The following is a 10,059-nucleotide window of genomic DNA, read 5'->3' as shown; positions in this document are numbered from 1 at the left end:
CTTCTCCCCAGCATTGGCAGGCAAGTTCTTTACCACTGAGCCACCAGGAAAGCCCAATTTCCCATGAGTCTTCCGTATTTCTGCTTATCTTGTGAATCAAGATCCTCCTAACACTTTGTTCCAGACTACCTTTTCAAAAATATTTGCATGACAAACAAGATATATGCCAGGCTAGAAGCACTACCTTTTGCTGTCCATAATAATAATAATCATAATAGCTCCTTCCTGAGCAAAAACTGGGCCAGTTTGCTTATAGTCCCTTTAAAAGATTGAAGTTTCGTAAAATTTGGCTTCCTCTCCTATAATACAACCCAGGAGTCGCCTAGCTTTCACTGCATTGTCCTATAGGAATCTGGATGTGGAGACTGGGACAAATGCTGATAGTCTGGTTTCTGCAGTTTCTGTAACATACAGCTCTTCATCTCTGTTCCACTAGTCTGTATCTTCTACCTGCATCTGTGAATCTCTGTCAACTTGCAGGCATGCAGAATAAAATCTCAACCCCTTCACAGTTCCTGACATACATTTCATATTGTTGTTGTGGAAATCAAATTATACAATGCTTTTATAAACCTTAGCTCTGTGCTAGGGCAAAGAAGCATTCAAAAATTTTAGCTGTAACATTATTAATTATCACTCAATCCAATGTTTAATAACATCTACAAATTTATCATTAAGCCTCACTTTTGAAAAGCTGTACTTAATTACAGATTTTTAGAATTTTATACCATTTTGCTTCTTTAATTTCTTTCGTAATTGAATTAGTGAAATTCAAATGAATTAAAAGTTGTATTTTTAATATGCTTAATATGTCTACTATTTTAGCATTTTCAATTTTCTACTCAATTCAAAACACATTATGACATAAAATAGTCTAATAATTGAACAAACACTGTTATACAAAGATATTAATATTTCTAAAATCAAACAGTTGGCAGACAGAATATTCCAAGTATGAGATAGTGGCAAATATTTGCTAAGTGGTGTATGAAAGCAGATTCTGTATGTATAAGGAGGAAAGTTGAGGGGTGGGATTAATTATTTTAAGGGTATATACCACCTGTGGACAGTATATAAATTTAAAACCTTAAAATTTCATAAATTTTTACTTATTTTAAAACTATGACTGTATGTCTCATTTTATAAGCTTTTATTACTATGCCTCCCTGTGGTCAAACTACCAAGAAGGAAAGTGGAAGAACTTAGTCAAGTTTTCAATAACAACAAACAATAATAATCAATCAAACAATTAACATTAAATATAAAGTTATTAATGACATCAATTTTCTGAAGTTTGTTTTTTTTAAATATACACAAAATGTCTTTTTCTTTCCAGTTTATACTATAATAAATGCCTCATAGATAAGTAAGACAAAATTATTTTCCTGAGTAAATATTCAGCCCAATTACTGAGCTGAATTTAGAGATTGTAAATCTTCTCAACAAAAGGAAAGGTCATGAATTAAATAAACTTTTGTAATCTGGTACCTTTATTACAATTAATAAGCAGGTAATAAGTAAATATTGAAAGAATAAATTAAAAATTATGAAGAACTAAAGAGCCTCTTGATGAAAGTGAAAGAGGAGAGTGAAAAAGTTGGCTTAAAATTCAACATTCAGAAAACTGATATCATAGTATCTGGTCGCATCACTTCATGGCAAATAGATGGGGGAACAATGGAAACAGTGACAGACTTCATTTTTGGGGATTCCAAAATCACTGCAGATGGTGACTGCAGCTATGAAATTAAAAGACACTTGCTCCTTGGAAGAAAAGTTATGACCAACCTAGACAGCATATTAAAAAGCAAAGACATTACTTTGCCAACAGAGGTCCCTCTAGTCAAAGCTATGGTTTTTCCAGTAGCCATGTACAGATGTTGAGAGTTGGACTATAAATAAAGCTGACAGCTGAATAATTGAAGTTTTTGAACTGTGGTGTTGGAGAAGACTCTTAAGAGTCCCTTGGACAGCAAGGAGATCCAACCAGTCCATCCTAAAGGAGATCAGTTCTGGGTGTTCTTTGGAAGGACTGATGCTGAAGCTGAAACTCCAATACTTTGGCCACCTGATGCAAAGAAGTTACTCATTTGAAAAGACCCTGATACTGGGAATGAAGGCAGGAGGAGAAGGGGACGACAGAGGATAAGATGGTTGAATACCATCACCGACTCAATGGACATGAGTTTGAGTAAATTCCAGGAGTGGCGATTGACAGGGAGGCCTGGTGTGCTGCAGTCCATGGGGTTGCAAAGAGTTAAACATGACTGAGTGACTGAACTGAACTGAACTGGTGGGTTGGATGGTAAAGAATTTGCCTTCAATGCAAGAGACTTTGGTTCAGTCCCTGGGTTGGGAAGATCCTCTGGAGAAGGGAATGGCTACCCACTCCAGTATTCTTGCCTGAAGAATTCCACAGACAGAGGAGACTGGCAGGCTACAGTCCATGGTATTGTAAAGGACTGGACTGAGCAACTACATTTTCACTTTTTCTTTTAACTTTCCTTTTCTGACCCTTATGTTTATGGCGTTTGTCTTTCAATGAAAGAAAGCATTTTGTTAATTATAAAGAAATATATCATTTCACTTAAATGTAATAAATATAGGTAGTCTTCAGTATAATATAAAAGTAAAAGCATCATAAAACAAATGAATGAATGAAATGAATGAATGAATGAAAACAAAGTCTTATTGGAGATGCTGTTGTTGTTAAGTGGCTAAGTTATGTCTGGCTCTTTGTGACCCCATGGACTGCAGCAAGCCAGGCTTCCCTGTTCTTCATCATCTCCCTGAAGATTTTCTCAAACTCATGTCCATTGAGTTGGTGATGCCATCCAACCATCTCATCCTCTGTTGTTGCCTTCTTCTCCAGCCTTCAATCTTTCCCAGCATCAAAGTCTTTCCAATGAGTCAACTCTTCACATCAGATGCCCAAAGAATTGGAGCCTCAACTTCAGCATCAATCCTTACAATGAATATTTAAGGGTGCTTTCCTCTAGGATTGACTGGTGTGTTCTCCTTGCTGTCAAAGGGACTCTCAAGAGTCTTCTCCAGTACCACAATTTGAAAGCATCAATTCTTTGGCATTAAGCCTTCTTTATGATCCAACTGTCATATCCGTATATCCTGGAAAAAACATAGCTTTGACTATATGGACTTTTGTCAGCAAAGTGATGTCTCTGCTTTTTTTTTTTTTTTTAACATTGCCAAAGTAGTTATTTCACATCAACATTATGGAATTTAAAGAGAACAATCAAGGTGTCTCGTGGACTGGAAATTGACTTATTAATTCCCTTTCATTTCCAAACTTCATCAAGCATTCACCACAGTTATGAGGTAAATCAGCTGAATGTTTGTGATCTAGATGAATTTTAAAATCTTCAGTCTCTCCTGTTGAATATTCAGAGTATTGACATAAGCAAATCCCTTCAGATAAATGTGATTTAAGTGTTTGCAATATTCTAGCATACTTGAGAAGCCCTTCCCACAGTCATCACAAACATGTGGAAAGAATGTAATATGTTCAATAGCAACATATCTGTTTACATTTGTATGAAGTCTACTCTGAAACCCACATACTTGACTAACAAAGAAGTCTTTACATTTGTCAGGTGGGATTTTGTTTAAGAGGCTCTATTGTCCATGTTCTCCACTGTTATACTTATTACTTTATTAACTGCATGCTCATTTAACACATGGCTATACAAGCCTTCTGGATCATTCGCTTCATGTTCACAGAACAGACACAGTACTGTTCATCACAGCTGTGCTCCTGGAAATGTAGGTAGAGTTCCCTGCTCTAGGAGAACTGTACGTCACACTTCTCAAACCCATAAAGGTGATCACTAAAATGGGTGTCTGCAATGTGCCCGCTCGGGGTCTCAAAAATTACTTTTTTTTTAAAATTAATTAATTAATTTATTTTAACCACTCAATATTGTGGTGGTTTTTGCCATACATTGACATGAATCAGCCATGGGTGTACATGAGTCCCCCATCATGAACCCCCGTCCCACCTCCCTCCCCATTCCATCCCTCAGGGTCATCCCAGTGCACCAGCCCTGAGTGCCCTGTCTCATGCATCAAACCTGGACTGGCGATCTATTTCACATATGTAATATACATGTTTCAATGCTATTCTCTCAAATCATCCCATCTTCGCCTTCTGTCACAGAGTCCAAAAGTCTCTTCTTTACATCTGTGTTTCTTTTGCTGTCTCACATATAGGGTCATCATTACTATCTTTCTAAATTCCATATATATGATTAATATACTGTATTGGTATTTTTCTTTCTGATTTACTTCACTCTGTATAATAGGCCCCAGTTTCATCCACCTCATTAGAACTGATTCAAATGCACTCTTTTTAATAGCTGACTAATATTTCGTTGTGTACATGTACCACAGCTTTCTGTCTTATAATCACAGTATTTACAAATGTGGGGATCCTCTTCATGCAGTTTGGATGTTTGATCAGAAGCTGGTAGCGAAACTTTCTCTGCAGACTCAGCACACCTTTGAATAAGTATGCTTCAAGATCAGATGCTGCTTTAAATCAGAAAAATATCTTCTGTTGGATTCACAAAGTTCACATTTATAGGGGTCACTGCTATTAGCTCTCAATAAGGTCATTTCTGCTGGGCAGTCACATTCAAAGCTTGGCTCTTGCCAATAATTTTGCAAGGTTTAGCTGGTGACTCTTCATCAGTTTCATCTCAGAGAGTCTCAGGATTTGTTTTCTATCTCCATATCATAATCTTCAGAAATTTCATGCACGTCTGCAGCAACTGGAACATCTTCAGTAGTGTGAACTTCAGTGGGGCTGTCTTCTTGAGTTTGCTGGTGGGCTGATTCAAGAGAGTCAAACTCTTCATCACAGATTTCAATATCAGCAGATTTTTCTGTAGGAAAGGCAGTGTGGTCTAGAATTCTAAGTACAGGACCAGGAACCAGGTTGTATTGATTTCTGTTTCTGACCTTGATTCCATCTGTAAATTTTGGCAAGTCATTTGATGTCTCTGTATCTGAATCATCATCTTTATTGTCAAAATATTTTGTCCGGTTGTCTCATAGAACACTGTAACAATGATCAAAAAAAAATTCCACTGAACCCATCTGCAATTCTGCTTATTCCAGAGAAATCTGAATAAGTAGAAAGATGTAAAGTCTTCCTTTTTCTTTTTGTAGGATATTCATTCATATCTTTTAAATTTGCTGTAATGTTTAATACTTGAGTGAGGAAAAAATAAATTACCGAGACGTTTTCACAGATAGTAAAATATGCACTCCACATCTGTGCCACAAGCCGTAGGGGCCCCCAAGACGGCAAGAGGTGAGGAGTTGAGGAGGTGAGAATCGGGGCCTAGGAGGGACCATAGGCCTCCAGCCCCGGGGGTGGTCTGGTGGCCCAAGACCCCTACAGGCACCTCTGTACCAACACGAATTCCTTCAGGGCATGTCTCTGCTTTTCAATACACTATCTACATTAGTTGTCATAGTCTTTCTTTCAAGGAGCAAGCATCTTTTAATATCATGGCTGCAGTCACCATCACAGTGATTTTGGAGCCCAAGAAAATAAAGTCTGACACTGTTTCCATTTTTCCCCATCTATTTGCCATGAAGCGATGAGACCCAAAGCCATGATCTTAATTTTTGGAGTGTTAAGCCTGCTTTTTCACCCTCCTCTTTCACTTTCATCAAGAGACTGTTTAGTTTCTCTTGCTTTCTGCCACTAGAGTGGTATCATTGGCATATCTGAGGTTGTTGAAATTTCTTCTGGCAATCTTGATTTCAGCTTGTGATTCATCCAGCCCGGCATTTCACATGATGTATCCTGCATATAAGTTATATAAGCAGGGTGACAATATACAGCCTTGACATACTCTTTTCCCAATTTGGAACCAGTCCATTTCTCCATGTCCAGTTCTAACTGTTGACTCTTGTCCTGCACGTAGGTTTCTCAGGAGACAGGAAAGGCGGTCTGGTATTCCCATCCATTTAAGGAATTTCCACAGTTTGTTGTGCTCCACCCAGTCAAAGGCTTACCAGAAGTAGATGCTTTTTCTGGAATTCCCTTGCTTTTTCTATGATCCTGGATTCTTTATCTCTGTTGGGAGATAAAACTCATTATCAGATTGAAAGTTTGTTTCATATCAACAAAAGATTTCCTAATAACTGATACAAACATATTCAAGGATTTTAGAATGAAGGAAATAAGGAATTTCACATTCCTAACTTTAATAATCTCCTTGAGGCTACTTTAGCTTTCAAAATAAAGGAATGTATAGACTAAGAAGAGGAAGGATAATTAAAATATATAATAAAAGGTAATATAGTAAAGATAATTTTTAAACTTCAAATAAAGGTTACCAAAATGTTATATTAAATTTTATTTCAAATAATCATGACATCCTTCTAGGTTAGATTATAACAATGACCCAACAGTACAATTACAACGTATCCACATTTATGTGGTTCTTTTTAAAAAAAATCACAATTCCAAAATCAAAAGCAGTTTTAAGACCAGAAGGGAAATATACAGTGGGAAATTTCAGTCTGTTAGGATTAAGGAAGACAGACCAGTTCCATACGTATACATGAACTCATGCTTAATGACCCCAATAACAACACTAGTCTTTAACATTTCATCTCTAGAGTGTTTTCCCAACCTTCTCTAGTTAATCAGTCAGTCAGTTCAGTCACTCAGTCATGTTTGACTCCTTGTGACCACATGGACTGCAGCATGCCAGGCCTCCCTGCCCATCATCAACTCCCAGAGTTTACTCAAACTCATGTCCATCTAGTTAGTGATGCCATCCAACCATCTCATCTTCTGTCATCCCCTTCTCCTCCCATCTTCAATCTTTCCCAGCATCAGGGTCTTTTCAAATGAGTCAGTTATTCGCATCAGGTAGCCGAAGTATTGGAATTTCAGATTTAGCATCAGTCCTTCCAATGAATATTCAGAACTGATTTCCTTTAGAATGGACTGGTTGGATCTCCTTGAAGTCCAAGGCACTCTCAAGAGTCTTCTCCAAAACCACAGTTCAAAAGCATCAATTCTTCAGCTCTTAGCTTTCTTTATAGTCCAACTCTCATATTCATACATGACTACTGGAAAAACGATATTCTTGACTAGATGGACTTTGTTGGCAAAGTAGTATCTCTGCTTTTTAATATGCTGTCTAGGTTGGTCAAAACTTCTCTTCCAAGGTCATAACTTTTCTTTTCTGGTTAATAAGGATAGACAAATCCTGCTGGGCCCTTCAAGGATTTCCAATAACATTTCTGTCATTTGGAGCCTCCCTAAAATCCAAAAAGCATTTGCTTCTTTAAGAATTTCAGTTCAGTTCAGTCGCTCAGTCGTGTCTGACTCTTTGCTACCCCATGAATCACAGCACACCAGGCCTCCCTGTCCATCACCATCTCCTGGAGTTCACTCAAACTGGCATCCATCGGGTCAGTGATGCCATCCAGCCATCTCATCCTCTGTTGTCCCCTTTTCCTCCTGCCCCCAATCCCTCCCAGCATCAGTCTTTTCCAATGAGTCAACTCTTCGCATCCTGCTGGGCCCTTCAAGGATTTCCAATAACATTTCTGTCATTTGGAGCCTCCCTAAAATCCAAAATGCATTTGCTTCTTTAAAAATTGAGCAACGATTAATTAAACCATATAAAACTTTAAGGGGCATATCATCTGACCAACTTTCATTCCCATGAAATTCTCTGTATTTAAGTTTTGTTTCCTAAAACTACCCTTTGTTCCTTCTCATAAGTTTTAGTAACCAACTGGTTTTGCCTTGATAGTTTATAGTCTAAACTTATTTGACCTGTGTAAAAGGAAGGATACACAGATTATGGCTATAACTCACACACAGATTTCAATCTATAAAAAATTTAAAAATGTAACCAGATTTTTTAAAAATTTTAGTACAAGATATTCAATGGCTATTATATCTCCCAAATAATGATCTGGCTCAGTCAAGAAATTACATTCTTGAGGGGAAAAAATAGTTTACTTAGTTTATGTGTACTCTTTTTTTTCTTTAGGGAGAGTACTCATGTTTTCCTAGGCTTTTTTATTTGTTTGCTTGTTTTGAATGTTATTCAGTCTCTCTCTAAGCTCTTGTTTTCTCAGTCAACAATCTGATTAGAGCCAGACAATGTCTGTCCCAGAAAGATAAGAAATCTGCCTAGCAGAAAATTAAGGAATCTTAGTTCCAAGTGAGGCTGTATTACTCATTGACGTAGTGAATCAGAGGAAACAAATTGGAAGTGAGAGGACAAATGGAGATTTCTAAGTGTGTTTTCCCATCACTATGGCTATTAATAGAACCCTTGCTTTTTCCAAAAAATTACTGGGTAATATTTGTGCTGTGATATATATCCATAATGACCAAAGGCATTGTAGAGGTAGAAAAACAGAAGCTTATAATAATCAGAAAAAATAATAAAAAAAAAACATTTATCAAAGAAGTCATTGAAAGATATCTTTCTTCAATGTTCTAAACAAAGAAAAACATTTTGCAGGTAAAAGAAAGTGAAGTTGCTCAGTCGTGTCTGACTCTTTGCGACCCCATGGACAGTAACCTACCAGGCTCCTCTGTTCATGGGATTTTCCAGGCAAGAGTACTGGAGCTGGTTGCCATTTCTTTCTCCAGGGGATCTTCCTGACCCAGCGAACAGAACCGGGTCTCCTGCATTTCAGGCAGACGTTTTACCGTCTGAGCCACCAGGGAAGCCAAAATAAGTATGCTAGAATAAGTATTCTAGAAGCTAGAATAAGTATGCTAAATATCTTCTACTGCTTCTCCTAGCTAAAAATACTAGTGAGACCAGAAGTTACACTATTTTAGTGGAAAAATAGCATAATTGTTCTATAATCTCATCCCTAATTTCTTTGGGAATGAAAGCCTATGGAGAGAACAGAGCTGGTACTACCTAGTCATTGGTAAACTTTTCTAAAGAAAGGGTAAGCCTTTTGTAAGCTCCCTTGTTTTCCCTGGTGGCTCAGACGGTAAAGAGTCTGTCTGCAGTGCAGGAGACCCGGGTTCGATCCCGGGGTTGGGAAGATCCCCTGGAGATGGAAATGGCAGCCCACTCCAGTATTCTTGCCTGGAAAATCCCATGGATGGCAGAGCCTGATAGGCTACTATCCACGGGGTCTCAAAGAGTCGGACATGACTGAGCAACTTCACTTTCACTTAATCTGCAAAATATTTGGCTTCCCTGGTGGCTCAGATAGTAAAATGTCTGCCTGCAATGTGGGAGACCCGCTTCGATCGCTGGGTAGGGAAGATCCCCCGGAAAATGAAATAGCAACCAACTCCAGTACTCTTGCATGGAAAATCCCATGGACAGAGGAGCCTGGTAGGTTATGGTCTATGGGGTCGCAAAGAGTCAGACATGACTGAGCGACTTCACTTTATTCTAGCTTCAGTAAAGAAAACTCTATAGCCCATGCTTTGACAGAGTTTTCTTCAAGTGAAATGGAGCAGGATGGTATAGAGAAGCCTCTCTGTGTTCCCTGTTTCTGGCTTGTAGGAAACAGACTTCAGCCTCCTTGACCTTCCCTGAGTTCAAGGGAAGGGATACAGAGACAAGGGAAGAGCAGTCAAGAAACAATAGAGCCAGTTTGGGCTGAGTCCTAGTTTTGCTTCAAGAGGTCCACATAACAATATCTTTGAGCTCTTCTGCAGAACTAACATCCCCAACATATCCAAGATATTAGATACTTGATGAAGCATTCTTAAATCCAGAGAAAGTCACAGTTCAATAACCTTGAGGACCAGAGAAGATCAGTGAGAGACCACCTGAGGTCAGATTAAAGGAGTGCAGGCCCTGCACACACCCTAACCTTATCAGAAACCCCACCCTTGAATCGTTGCTTCAAGGGGCAGGAGCCCAGTGAGTCTGCCTTTGCCTGGCAAAGCAATAAAGCTACTCTTTTCTTCTTGTTCAGTCGGGCAGTCATGTCTGACTCTTGGCGACCCCATGACTGCACCACACCAAGCTTCCCTGTCCTTCACTATCTCCTACAGCTTGCTCAAACTCATGTCCA

The 10,059-nt window shown here is 38.6% G+C and overlaps 1 long non-coding RNA gene and 1 pseudogene across 1 annotated transcript in view; both read right to left on the bottom strand.

The window, feature by feature from the left end:
* Nucleotides 1-3,253: 3,253 nt before the first annotated feature.
* LOC129622141 (zinc finger protein 639-like) lies at nucleotides 3,254-5,200 on the bottom strand (annotated as a pseudogene).
* A 22-nt stretch (nucleotides 5,201-5,222) lies between these two features.
* The window catches only part of LOC129621889 (uncharacterized), a 253,520-nt gene continuing 248,683 nt past the window's right edge, over nucleotides 5,223-10,059 (bottom strand). The window contains exon 7 of the long non-coding RNA XR_008699793.1: nucleotides 5,223-6,106. This is a non-coding gene — a long non-coding RNA (uncharacterized LOC129621889). The remainder of the gene's footprint in view (nucleotides 6,107-10,059) is intronic.

Source organism: Bubalus kerabau, chromosome 10 (genome assembly GCF_029407905.1).
Source record: "Bubalus kerabau isolate K-KA32 ecotype Philippines breed swamp buffalo chromosome 10, PCC_UOA_SB_1v2, whole genome shotgun sequence".
NCBI lineage: Eukaryota > Metazoa > Chordata > Mammalia > Artiodactyla > Bovidae > Bubalus > Bubalus kerabau.
This window is presented reverse-complemented; position numbering and strand designations above follow the sequence as displayed.